Source organism: Salvia splendens, chromosome 2, assembly GCF_004379255.2.
Source record: "Salvia splendens isolate huo1 chromosome 2, SspV2, whole genome shotgun sequence".
Lineage (NCBI taxonomy): Eukaryota > Viridiplantae > Streptophyta > Magnoliopsida > Lamiales > Lamiaceae > Salvia > Salvia splendens.
The window spans coordinates 23,413,025-23,427,484 of record NC_056033.1 but is presented as its reverse complement, the minus strand read 5'-3'; the positions used below and the strand labels follow the sequence as shown (position 1 = coordinate 23,427,484).

At 32.5% G+C, this 14,460-nt stretch overlaps 1 pseudogene; it reads left to right on the top strand.

Moving 5' to 3' along the window:
- The first annotated feature begins 5,564 nt into the window (after positions 1 to 5,564).
- Positions 5,565 to 14,460, top strand: part of LOC121776697 — a 54,217-nt pseudogene continuing 45,321 nt past the window's right edge.

The following is a 14,460-nucleotide window of genomic DNA, read 5'->3' as shown; positions in this document are numbered from 1 at the left end:
AAATCAATTCTAAAATCAAAACCTACAAATAAATGTTAATCAGTAGGAAATTTACATTTTGAAAAATCTCTTTGATTTGTAGCCATTTGTTCGACTAAGGAATGTGAGAACTGGATGTTGACGACTATGTATGGAATGAGGCGACGGCGACGGCGACGGCGACGACAAGGTTGAATCGCGCAACAAAAGTTGGAATTTTGCAGAAGAGAGAAGAGGAGAAGAGAAGTTTAACCGCGCGAGGTTTAATTTTCAAAATGAGAGCAATTTTACTTTTAACCCTAATTTTGTTTGTTAAATGACAATTATACCCCCACCTTCTTGTAGTGAAGTAAATCTTTGGTACAATGAACTGATTTTGCTTCAATTTCGAAAATGACATGGCTAATATCGGCCCTTGATTTCTTGATCTTATGGCTGAAATTTGTTCTCTAGTTATGGACTTAATAGGCACTTGCCCCATATCACTACTCAGTGGAATTAATGATATCATTGTGATGTTGTAATAAACTGGATTGCAGTAATAAATTGTCGGGTGTAATATAACTCAGAAAAAAATAGAAGTAAATTTACACTATATATAACACTGAAATTTGAAATCGTAATGTTGTAAAGCCTAGTTGTGGAGGAAGGTCTTCACAAGATGAGACACATCTATGTTTTGTTCATTGCAGCACCTCAAACGGTTCAAGCTCTGGTGAATAGAGGATGTCTAGGGTGAGGATAGAGCTCTGACAGTGTAGCGAGAGTGTGTATGCTATATAGGATGGTCGCAGCATCTCAAAGACCAACTGTCAAGATCTAAGTCTCCAACTCCCGAGGCATTGGGACATTGTCACGATGACTGACACAAGGCACGAGATGAGGCGGCGGCGCGCGTGTGAGCTTTACAATCCACCACTTGTGCACACAATTATTACATGTAGAAATGAAGCCTCTTAAATACAAGATTTAACGAAGATTTAATCTCCATAATATAACTCCATTTAATTATTTCATTTTTAAGTGACAAACTTTAATTCTCACTCACCGAAAATTGGTGAGAAAATGAATATGCAATGATCATCTACTCGTAACATAAACCGATTCTAAATTAGTACTAATAAGGATTGGTTGTTTGCCTCGATTTGGCCATGTTGAGAGGAATTTTCTAAGTTCGGGGAAAAAGATGACTTTCAGAAAAAAATTTAAGATCAAACTCTTGCTCGTGAAACAATGTTAAATTGTATTTGAAACTGTATTGTATTGAATGAATATAAGGTGAGATCGCTCTTTATAGACGGGACGAAGTAGTGAACAAGAAATACAAAATATACACCTAGAAATATACATAAGGGAAAGAAATCCCTTAATATTCACTATGATTATTCTGTGATATTACTACCTTTTCTAAAAACTCCAACCAACATTACTATGCAAAACTTGAGTCTAAGATTCCGCAACGACATTATGCTTGTAAGCCTGAAATCTCACTCCTTCAACTGTTGTCCAATGAAAGCCTCAATATTTCCCGTCAACAAAGTACTATGAAAATATTACTTGTAGATTACAAAGTTAGGATTTGGAGTACTAGACAGATCATAACAATTTGTAGTGTGCATCACAAATAACCTGCTATTACGTCAAAAAAATGTGAATTTCATCGATGTCACAGTATTGTAATAAATGTGTTGCATAACAATTATATACTTTTTGCATGGTACAATTATATTAGTATCATATAAGCTTTTTTAATTAAATTTATATCTTGCTTCATGTTTAAAGAAATATAATTTCCATTATAAATACTCCTCTCATCCCATAATAAGAATCACATTTGTCATTTTAGGTTCGTCCAACAATAATAATCATATCCTTCTCTCATCCCATAATGTTACTCTTTTGAATTTATTTATAAATTTAAAATATAATACATACGAGATTATTTCAATCCCTAGATACTTTGAATTTAATAATTAATAATTTGTCTTAGTTATTTTTTAATGCATCTACACACTAATTTTTTATTATGCAACAATTGAGGAAAATATTAAAATTTTAAATTAAATATCTATATATCTTAGAAAAATATATTTTTATTTAATATTGTATAGTATATGAATGAAGCTCAAAATTATGATAAATTTTCTGTAACAATTCTTTTGTATTGCTATAGAATAATATAACTAATACCCCTTTCATAATAGGATTTACATTTGGTGTGAGAATGAGTTTTAAGTAATGTAAATAATAGTGATGAAAAGTTAGTGGAATATGAGGTCCACTTTTTATATTCCATCAATCCCAAGTTACTTGAGTCGTATTCCATTTTGGATTGTCTCAAGTTACTTGAGTCATTTCTCTTTTTTGGCTAAAAACAAAACTTCTAATCTCACTTATTTAATTCTTTCTTTTACTTTGTTTTCTCCTCTTTCTCTTACTTTATTATCTCCTCGACTTTATTTAATTCACTAAACCCAACTTCTTAAATCACGTGCTGAAAAGAAACATCTCAAGTAACGTGGGACGGAGAGAGTATTAGTTTTATAATAAAATGTGAGTGCAGTGAGTTAGTGAAATGTGAGGACTTTTTTATATTGATTTTATAATAAAATGCGAGTGAGGTGAGTTAGTAGAATATGAGACCTACTTACCATTTAAGGTAAAAGTAAAATGTGACTCTTATTGTGGGCGGATGGAGTATAATGTAATTTAATTTAAAATTCAAAAACATTATATACATATATAATTTAATTGTATATTTATATTTATTCTTATTAATTTAACCGTAATCATCTTTAATGAAAATATTTGATCAACCACATACATGAAATTAATGATAAAATAAGTTGACTTCCATTGTAAAGAAGGTAGATTCTTATCTATGTCCTTTCCCTCTTTTGCCCCTTTCTCCTTTTCTTTTTATTCTCTCACATTATGTATAGGGAAAAGTGGATCGGTCACCATGAAAATTCTTGATTCACATTCGCTTTTCTGATAGATATGTTTAATTGCTTTTTCTCTTTTGAAATAACAATATAAAGTAAAAGGTAAAAGAAGAAAAAGCAAATAATGTAACAACCCAATTATGACCAAAGACCTGTTAGTGATCAGCTATTTCCAATTTTTTATTCCATAATTGGAATTTTATCAATTTTTGTAGTAAATGCAATTGAAGTCATCACTCCTTACTAACATTTCTTGAAATGAAGAATATCAATTACTAATTGGTAATTAGAAGCTCACTAAGCTTCTGGATGAGAGAATCAATGAGGGATAATGTGAATGAGCTTCTATTCAAGCTGAGAGAGTTATCATTTTGCAACTCTGCCTCTCCGAAATTAACTACATGCACTACTCCTGTCAAGACATCTTCATTAAACATATGTGAACCTATAATTTTTCTGTCGTCATTATCATATAAAAAATAAAGTTGCTATTCAGATTTATTTGGATCGTTTGAACAGTGCTAGGTGAGAACTCATACACATTATATTCGTCTCCAGATGATAAATTGGGAATGAATCATGAGAACTGTATTTTTATTTAACGTGGGAAAAATTTACATGTCCATGATGGTTACTTAAAATAGAATTGTCCAATTTGATCAAATTGTCCTACTTATTTGGTCATACATACTGTAGATTCTAGAGAACTACCCTGGCCTTTAGCACAAATAAAGTCAATTTTTAAATTTACTTCAGTATATTTCGGATAATTGAGATTTGGAAACTTATACTTAAATCGTTCCAATTTCGTTATGTACTGATGTTATAATTTATTAGGTTAATCTACTATTTCGATTTGATTATACTCTCTCGTTCCATAAAAATAGGGACTTTGTGGACGACACGGGTTTTAATGTGAAATTGGTAAATAAGAGAGATGTAGAAAGAAAAATTGATTGAAATATTGTTAGTGGAGAATGAGACTCACTTTATAACAGAGAAAAAACTGTCCAAAATAGAAAACAACTATTTTTGTGGAACGGACTAAAATAGGAAAAGAAGATTATTTTTATAGAACGGATGTAGTATAAAAATAATCAAATAAGTGCCCTACGTCTATATATAGAGTTTGAGTTTGATTCAATTTAAATATTTATTGATTTCAAAAGATAAATAAAAAAGAATCGGAATACATTCAATAGTCCAAACTCGAAGGGAACGCTCTCATGTGCGAGCGTTCTACCGAACAGTGTGCTCGAGTCTGACTCATCCAAACCCGGTTATCTAAATAGATAAAATAAATTAAGGTTTTTAAGTTATATTTTTAAGAAACTAATGTACCACTTGATGCACATATCTTATATGTATTTATAGTTTTGTAAATTGTAATTTGTATACTTATTTAATACTGATAATTTGTTGAATAAGTAATATAGATGTATGGACATAACAATAACTGAAGTAAGAAAATATAATCCAATATATTTCCAAGATCAGATTCAAATATAATTTAGTAATCTCCAATTCTTAATTTGAAGTCGCATAGTCTAAATTTGTCAGACTATACTTCTCAACAATGTGAGGTATATTGCAAATTTTATTTAGTATGTGTGGATAAATAATTCAAATCTTCAAAATTATGTTTCAGATGGACTCTAAATATAGATAGCACAATCCACAAGCTTTTCTTCAATTTCAGCTGGACTCCAAAAGTTGAATGTATAAAACTAATGCGATTTTTAAAATCAAGATTTGTGGATAAGATCTAAAAAATCACAAACTTGGATCGATGTTTTATGCGATTCTAAGTTTCATATTTTTGGTCAAAGTTAATAATTTAAACGACATCATTTTCAAAGATTCATTTTAGCTTTAATTTTGCCACCTTAGATTCCGACTAGCCACAACATTTTTTGATGTTGTCCAAATCCAAAATTCACTATATAAGATCATAGGAGGAGGATCCTCTACTGTGCCCAATTACACAACAGATCTTGATGTGCCACAAAACGCAGGAGGATGAGATCCTCCTCTAAGGCCATCCACAATAGGAATAGCCCAGTAATAGCTCAGCCATAGCCTAGCCACTCCTCCTGCCACATCATCAACACTAAAAATCCTTCTGCCACATCATAAATAGCACAGCCATAGCCTAGCCACATCATAAATAGCCCAGCCACATCAATAGCCACATCACTCAAAATTATATAAAACAAATAATTAACAATCACACAAAATACGCAATTTAATTTACGATACATATACGAGAAAATTCAATAATATTATTAAAATTTAAAAAGTACATTAATTAAAAAAAATTACATAATTAACAAAAAAAAAATTAAAAATTAAGATAGAGAGAGTACTCGTTAATACAAGTGGTGCGAATGAAAATGACGGGCAAGTCGCGTATATATAGTGTTTCGAAAACAAAAAAAAAATTTAAAAATTCGCGCTAGGCGGTGCGCTAGGCGATCCGGACGCTGCAATAACGCCTAGCGGATCGCCTAGCGCCACGGAACCGCCGAGCGCTAGGCGGTTTTTTTTCGCGAAAATCGCTGGGCGGCTGCAATAGACCGCCTAGCGCACCGCCTAGCGCCGGCGCTCGGCTAGGCGGTGCGCTAGGCGCTATTGTGGATGCTCAATAAGATCATGGAGTAGTTTATATTTCTAACAACTAACTTTAAAATTTATGTAAAATGTTAAAGTTTTGTGATTTTAAAAAATGTTATATTCTTTAGAATAGACTTAATACCAAGAATTGCGCTTACTTTATCAATATTTAAAATTTCACCCAATAGTACCCAATAAAAAAAATACTCATCCGATGTCCATTATATAATGCTAGAAAACTATAACAAGCAAGAGTACAAAAAATTTGTATTCTTTGTATACCTTTCATTTCTGTTATCCCATGTAAATGGGAAGACTCAAACTCAACGTCTTTCCACTATTTACAAATATGGAAAGATGAAAAACAGAATTGGCAGAAGCCATTACAACAATTTTGAAGAAGCTCAAGTTTATTCACAGGAAGGGCTAAAAGAAAATGATCTAATATAGGGATTGCCTGGCCAGCCACCGGTCTGGTTCAAGCAGTACGGTGGATACGTGACCGTGAACCAAACCGCAGGCCGAGCTTTCTATTACTACTTGGCTGAGGCTCAAATCTCTCCGAATTCATCGCCTCTCCTTCTCTGTCTACTAATAATAAACTTTTTATTGTTAGAATAATTTATAGGCTAATTTCATTTTGTAGTAGTACTTATTAATTTGGACTAACTGTTTGAATCATAGCATATTTCTTTTGTCTAATTTCTTATTTAATCACAGTATATTTGTAAAATTTATAATCTCTCAGTCCACAAGAATAATGCCACTTATGGACGGCAAGAATTTTAATAAGAAATTGGTAAAGTAAGAGATATATGGATATAAAAATGGATAAATTATGGAAGAGAGGAGAAAAATTAGATAAAGTATGAAAGAAAAACATTTCATTTATAGAAATAAAACTAATTTTTGTGAATGTCCCAAAATGACAAATTGTGACTATTTTTCGTGGAATAGGGTCTGGTTGTTCTTCATTTGGGTATGGAGCAATGCAAGAATTGGGACCCTTCCGCGTTCACAGCGATGGCAAAACTCTCTACAGAAATCCATTCTCATGGAATCAAGGTCTCTCTCCCTCACTTTCACTTTCACTTTCACTTTCACTTTCACTTTCCTTTCTCTCTTAGAAAGTGGTATAATTATGTTGGTATACAAATCCTTCCCATATCGGATGAGTGAAGGAATTGGATTAGTATATAAGTGATATCCACCCCTAATTAGTATGAGGCCTTTTGGGGTGACCTAGAAATAAATCCGTGCGGACTTGGCTCGACCTAATTTGGATAGTTATGAAATTAATATGCAGTTGACGATTCCAACGAATTAAAGATTAAAGGATGAATTCAATTAATTCAGGTGCAAATGTGGTGTTTTTCGAGTCACCAGCGGGAGTTGGGTTTTCGTATTCGAACACATTGTCGGATGTGAAGAGCAACGGGGAAGAAGAACAGCCATTGACAACTATAATTTCTTGGTGAATTGGTTCAACAGATTTCCAGAATACAAAGAGAGGGATTTCTACATTGCAGGGGAGAGCTATGCTGGCCATTATGCACCACAATTGGCACAAACAATTCTCTATCACAATCGATACTCCTCCAATACTACCACTATTATCAATCTCAAAGGAATTATAGTAGGCCATTTTTATTAACAAATCAAAAAGGATTTGAGTTAAAATGAATATATATATAGGGTAGTGATCTATGGCAAACACCCCTTAACCAACCCCTTAACCAAATAACTAGAGAACAAATCTCATCCACACATCTTAATACTCCAAATTAATCTTATGGCTTAGCTATTTTTACATGTTTTAAATAAAAAGTAATTAAAAAGAGTATTTTTGGAAACCATATTTCACGTTACTAAAAAAAAAGAACTCACTTTCTTCCGTTGATCAGGCTGCATTGTCAGAAAAAAAAACACTCAAATCTTCCCCCAAATTAGAATTCTCAGCAGCAACAGCTACAAAAATCCCCAATTGAATAGATAAAACTCAATCAGCATTCAAACTCACAAATTCAGTCGCATTTGCCCCATCGGCCGCGGCTACGGACGGCGAAGGAGCAGTCCCACCGCGTGCGCTTCGAGTTGTTGCTGAAGACAAAGGGGAAGAGATTGGTCATAAAACGCGCCGCTTCTCCTCGTCCGTCTTCCTCCGCCTCCTCGCCCGCAGTCATAGAGCAGCAAAATCGACATAAAGCATCTCCTCTCTGCAGCTCTAACCCCTCTGATATTGCTTATACGCAGAATTGAGCTTTAATTGCGTGCGAATATATGGATGTGAAGCATCCATAGATGATGTGGCAGCTGGCGTGGGGCTTAATTAACTAGACTCTTAATTTTAAAAACATTGTAATTAAAGCACCATATTTTTACTTCATATCACTATAGCCATGCTAACAGTGATGTGTTTTGTTAACAAGAGTGAAGTAAAATCATGCTAATAGTGATATGTTTTGTAAACAAGAGTGAAGTAAAATCATGCTAATAGTGATGTGTTTTGTAAACAAGAGTGAAGTAAAATCATGCTAAGAGTGATGTGTTTTGTAAACAACAGTGAAGTAAAATCATAATAAGAGTGATGTGTTTTGTAAACAAGAGTGAAGTAAAATCATAATAAGAGTGATGTGTTTTGTAAACAAGAGTGAAGTAAAATCATGATAAGAGTGATGTGTTTTGTAAACAACAGTGAAGTAAAACCATAATAAGAGTGATGCGTTTTGTAAACAAGAGTGAAGTAAAATCATAATAAGAGTGATGTGTTTTGTAAACAAGAGTGAAGTAAAATCATGCTAAGAGTGATGTGTTTTGTAAACAAGAGTGAAGTAAAATCATGCTAAGAGTGATGTGTTTTGTAAACAAGAGTGAAGTAAAAATCATGCTAAGAGTGATGTGTTTTGTAAACAACAGTGAAGTAAAATCATAATAAGAGTGATGTGTTTTGTAAACAACAGTGAAGTAAAATCATAATAAGAGTGATGTGTTTTGTTAACAACAGTGAAGTAAAATCATAATAAGAGTGATGTGTTTTGTAAACAAGAGTGAAGTAAAATCATACTAAGAGTGATGTGTTTTGTAAACAAGAGTGAAGTAAAATAATGCTAATAGTGACAAAATTGATCCCAATAAATCCAATTGTAAAACTCAATTAAGTTTGATTAAATTTTTAAGTTTTAATTTAGATTTATAATTTCCTCAATTAGCTAGAGTTTATTAAGTTTCGAATCAAATTTAATAATTATTTAAAATAAAATTTAAAATGATTGGGAAGAAGGCCGATCTCACACGAAAGCATTCTTAATTAAGTTTGTCGTCTTTAATTATAAATCATTATCTCTAATCAATGCATCCAATATAATATAATCACAGCTGAAACAGAAAAGCAGGTACTTATGTTTGTTTGGAATATAATTGGAGGGATCCTTCTGCAAGATACAAAATAAACCAAATTCAAAGGAATTTATAACAGAGAAGCCGATTCCCTGTTTGCACTCCCTTCCCTTTCGATTGTTGTTCTCACACAAGTATACCATTACAAATCAATCGGAACTCAAAACTAAATCAGCAACTAAAGCAATTAATTTAATTGCAGGATTAAAACAGGTTGCAATTGGCGGCGCCGGCGTGGTGGGTGATGTTGAGCTCGGCGGCGGAGGCTGGGGAGAGGAGGAAGAGAGGGGAGAGGAAAAGGAGTGTGAACAAAAGCCTCATTTTTTCTAAAATTGGAGTTGGAAATTTGAAGGAGACGGTTGGAGTTGAATATGGTTTCCAAAAATGCCCTTGTTAATTATTTTTTACTTAAAACATGTAAAAATAGCTTAGCCATAAGATTAATTTGGAGTATTAAGATCTGTGGCTGAAATTTGTTCTCTAGTTATACACTTAAAATTAGTTATATCTTGATCACTACTATATATATATATATATATATATATATATATATATATAGAGTTGTGATCATATGATAACCCCCAATTTGTGTGATAACCCTATAACCAAATCTGAACCACACATATTTTCTAATCTTGTGGCTGAAATTCAAACTTAGATTTACTTCATAAAAAAAGGCGCAGGGGGTAAATATGTCATTTCTCTCATTTAATTTCTGAATTTTGCTTCATTCTTTCATTCTCTCTCAGTTCGATTATCTCCTCTTTCTCTGCGATTTTGTTTCCATATTCCTCTTCTCATCGATTTTGTTCCCAGATTTGATGGTGTTGAGGGAAGAATTCTGGTTGATGAAGCTTCTGAAGCGGCAGATGACGCCGGATCTGGAACAGAATCGCACCGTCTCTTCCCGGAAGAAGGCCGGCCGAGAAATGTTGACTCTCCTCGCCACCGTCGTTAGACAAAGCTAGAGAGTCTTAATTTCGTTCCAAAAATAATTTTATGTTTTGCGTCAATAAAATAAGTCGATGTTTTCCCTTCATATTTGACTGAATTACATGTTATATTTGGTTGTAGTGTGTTGTGATTGTGAGTGACTGTGTATATAGCAAACAACTTAATAATTATGATTGCCTATTAATTGGCATTTTCAATCGATACCGTTTCATCTAATGGTTTAATTTGGTTACATTTGTTGAAACGGTAACTATTTCTTGCACTTATTAGTAGGAGTAGTAAACAATTAGTAGTAGTAGTAGTTTGTTTTAGTGTCCCGTGACCTTGATATATATTTATTTGGAACAAACACGATCGAGTATATCCCAATTTAATTTGATTTGTTCAAAAAATTTAAAAACTTGGCAAGGCTGGGCTATATGTCTGGGAAATAATGTTTGTTTATTGGTTTCCAGATGGACAACCTCATCACGGTTCTTGTGTCGGATTTTGAATCCATCATTTAAATTAGTACAAACACTCTCTTACAAGCTCACTATGTTGTACTCTTGGGACTTACTCAACCACTCAAAACAGAGAGAGATCTAATTATCAATTGTGCTGGTTGATGTATTATATTGGCGTCGGCAATTAAAATGACAAATGTTCAAAACACTTCTTCATTTTAGTGATGCTAAAATGATAGTTTTGCCAGATAGAATGATACTCTGAGTTGATAAAATGATAGTTTTGCCAGATAGAATGATACTCTGAGTTGATAAAATGATAGTTTTGCCGGATAGAATGATATTCTGAGTTGATAAAATGATAGTTTTGGTTAGATAGAATGATAGTCTGAGTTGATAAAATGATAATTTTGCATGATATAATGATAGTTTTTATTTTTGACATTAGAGCTTCATGCTGCTGGAAGGGAAATTGATGAGTTATATGTCAGCATGTTTGTCAGTTAGGTTTGTTATCTCTTTGGTTTAGAGCTTGTCAAAGTTGCTACTTCACACAAGGTTTGAATTAAAAAAAAATTTAAAATATCAGCTTGTTATCGTATAGCCATGTCTAAATAACTAAAAATATCATAATCTTGGAACAAAAGAGTAAGGATAAATTGTTTGGTTATAAGCTTAAGCGGATGTTTTTGCGTAATTGCCAGCAATAAGGTCAAGGTAATAAACACCAAAATGTGAAGAGGTAAACTTAAACAGACGGCATTATCCAGTTAGATTTATAGTTGTTTTGCAAATAAGAGTGAAGTGAAATCATAATAAGAGTGATGTGTTTTGTGAACAAGAGTGAAGTGTTTTCTGGACAAAAGTGATGTGTTTTGTAAAAAAGAGTGAAGTGTTTTCTGGACAAAAGTGATGTGTTTTGTAAAAAAGAGTGAAATGTTTTCTGAACAAGTGTGATGTGTTTTGTGAACAAGAGTGAAGTGTTTTCTGAACAAGAGTGATGTGTTTTGTGAACAAGAGTGAAGTAAAATCAGAATAAGAGTGATGTGTTTTGTGAACAAGAATGAAGTGTTTTCTGAACAAGAGTGATGTGTTTTGTAAAAAAGAGTGAAGTGTTTTCTGAACAAGAGTGATGTGTATTGTGAACAAGAGTGAAGTGTTTTCTGAACAAGAGTGATGTGTTTTGTGAACAAGAGTGAAGTGTTTTCTGAACAAGAGTGATGTGTCTTTGATTTTTTTCTATATTGATTTTTTTCTCATATCCATGAAGCTGCTGCAGCCGAAATAAGGTCTAAGATGCGTGATTGAAACACGATTGCAAAGGACACATCAGAGGACACGACAAAAGACGATTTGTAATTGAAACTATCATTTTATCATTTCAAACTATCATTTTATCCACTGAAACTATCATTTGAAGCTATCATTTTATCATTTTATGCAAAAGTATCATTTTATCATGCTAAGAGTGATGTGTTTTGTAAACAAGAGTGAAGTAAAATCATGCTAAGAGTGATGTGTTTTGTAAACAAGAGTGAAGTAAAAATCATGCTAAGAGTGATGTGTTTTGTAAACAACAGTGAAGTAAAATCATAATAAGAGTGACGTGTTTTGTAAACAACAGTGAAGTAAAATCATAATAAGAGTGATGTGTTTTGTTAACAACAGTGAAGTAAAATCATAATAAGAGTGATGTGTTTTGTAAACAAGAGTGAAGTAAAATCATACTAAGAGTGATGTGTTTTGTAAACAAGAGTGAAGTAAAATAATGCTAATAGTGACAAAATTGATCCCAATAAATCCAATTGTAAAACTCAATTAAGTTTGATTAAATTTTTAAGTTTTAATTTAGATTTATAATTTCCTCAATTAGCTAGAGATTATTAAGTTTCGAATCAAATTTAATAATTATTTAAAATAAAATTTAAAATGATTGGGAAGAAGGCCGATCTCACACGAAAGCATTCTTAATTAAGTTTGTCGTCTTTAATTATAAATCATTATCTCTAATCAATGCATCCAATATAATATAATCACAGCTGAAACAGAAAAGCAGGTACTTATGTTTGTTTGGAATATAATTGGAGGGATCCTTCTGCAAGATACAAAATAAACCAAATTCAAAGGAATTTATAACAGAGAAGCCGATTCCCTGTTTGCACTCCCTTCCCTTTCGATTGTTGTTCTCACACAAGTATACCATTACAAATCAATCGGAACTCAAAACTAAATCAGCAACTAAAGCAATTAATTTAATTGCAGGATTAAAACAGGTTGCAATTGGCGGCGCCGGCGTGGTGGGTGATGTTGAGCTCGGCGGCGGAGGCTGGGGAGAGGAGGAAGAGAGGGGAGAGGAAAAGGAGTGTGAACAAAAGCCTCATTTTTTCTAAAATTGGAGTTGGAAATTTGAAGGAGACGGTTGGAGTTGAATATGGTTTCCAAAAATGCCCTTGTTAATTATTTTTTACTTAAAACATGTAAAAATAGCTTAGCCATAAGATTAATTTGGAGTATTAAGATCTGTGGCTGAAATTTGTTCTCTAGTTATACACTTAAAATTAGTTATATCTTGATCACTACTATATATATATATATAGGTATTTGATCAAAACAAAAATGTACTTAAAACAAGAATTACAGACCAAATAATGTCCGTTGGATTATTAAATCTAATCTTAAGATGAGAGTAATTAACGGCCTGATTTATTGTTGAGATATTAATATTTTAATCATTTTTAATCGATGAAGGCTAAATAAGTAAATTTCATTTATAGGTAGTTATACTAAATCCTAATTTCATGCATCGTATTCTCTCCTCTAACTGCTCTCTTGTTGATTTTAATAGCCCTTAATTTATTATGCTTCAATACTCCGTTTAAACTGAATGTAGTTATGCATATTCTGTTCAGTTGAAGATTAGCAAAAATTCTTCGTCGATGTAATCATTTTGGCGTCGTCTTATTCATTGTCAACATTTTTGTCTCAAGTCCAAAAACTAGATGCTTGCCATTTCCTTTTAAATTGTTATCTTCCATTCAATTATTCAATTTGAGGTGCTTGTATCGCTGTGGAATATATACGGTGAGTTTTTGCAATCTACTTCAGTTGTGTAACTCATTTTTATTGTATGGTTGCAATTTTTATGTTGACGTATGAATTTATTTTTATGAAATTTCATTGATATTGTGTAATCTTTTAAGAATAAGTTTTGATATATTTTGTTACGATATAGACAGCCGGGAATGGATTATGAAACACCATCTACTTCGCATGTAGAAAATCAGTTACACGTAGATGACATTGTGGAGAATACAGGTTATCCTTTAAAACATCCTTTGAAGACTTATACTTTTAATCCTTCATTTTATTCTTGCTTATGTATCAATATTAGTAACGATGTAAACTTGGCGTGTGACTATGACATTTTAGTGCAGGCTGTTAGTACTCCCTCCGTCCCGTGCTACTCGCACGTTTGCTTTTCGGCTCGTCACAAAGTCCTTACACTATTTATAATTTAAGTTAGAATTAATGCATTTAATTAATATGTTAGTTTAAGTTAAGAGCTCTTTTATTAAGTGATGTCTCATTACACCTAAAATTCTTTTTTAATTACACAAAAAAATCAATCCCAAATTTACGGCCTAAAATGAAAAGTGCGAGTAGCATGGGACGGAGGGAGTATATAATTTGTATCAGCTGTTTATGATTTGCTTATAGGTGTGTTTAGTATGACCCATATTTGTATATGATAGTTGTAGCACTTCTATGAAGCGATTTCAATCTATTATGACATATTATAATAGGAATTACCCTTTTGAATCTATACATTTAATTTATTATTTTCTTTATAGTAGTATCAATTATGAACCGTTTTTATTTTATTATTACCTATAAGCATACTAGTTCCAGTTAAGGATTATTGTAATTTTCTTATTGAATTTTTGGTATTTTCTCATTTTGAATTATTTCAGATTTAAATATTCCAGAATGCCCAATAGAATTTAAACCATTTGTTGGTCGTAGCTTCCCTACTTTGGACAACGCAATTGAGTTCTACGAGAACTATGGGCGACGCGTTGGATTTGATTCAAGGAAAAACGGTTCAAAGAAGGTTGATGATATCACCT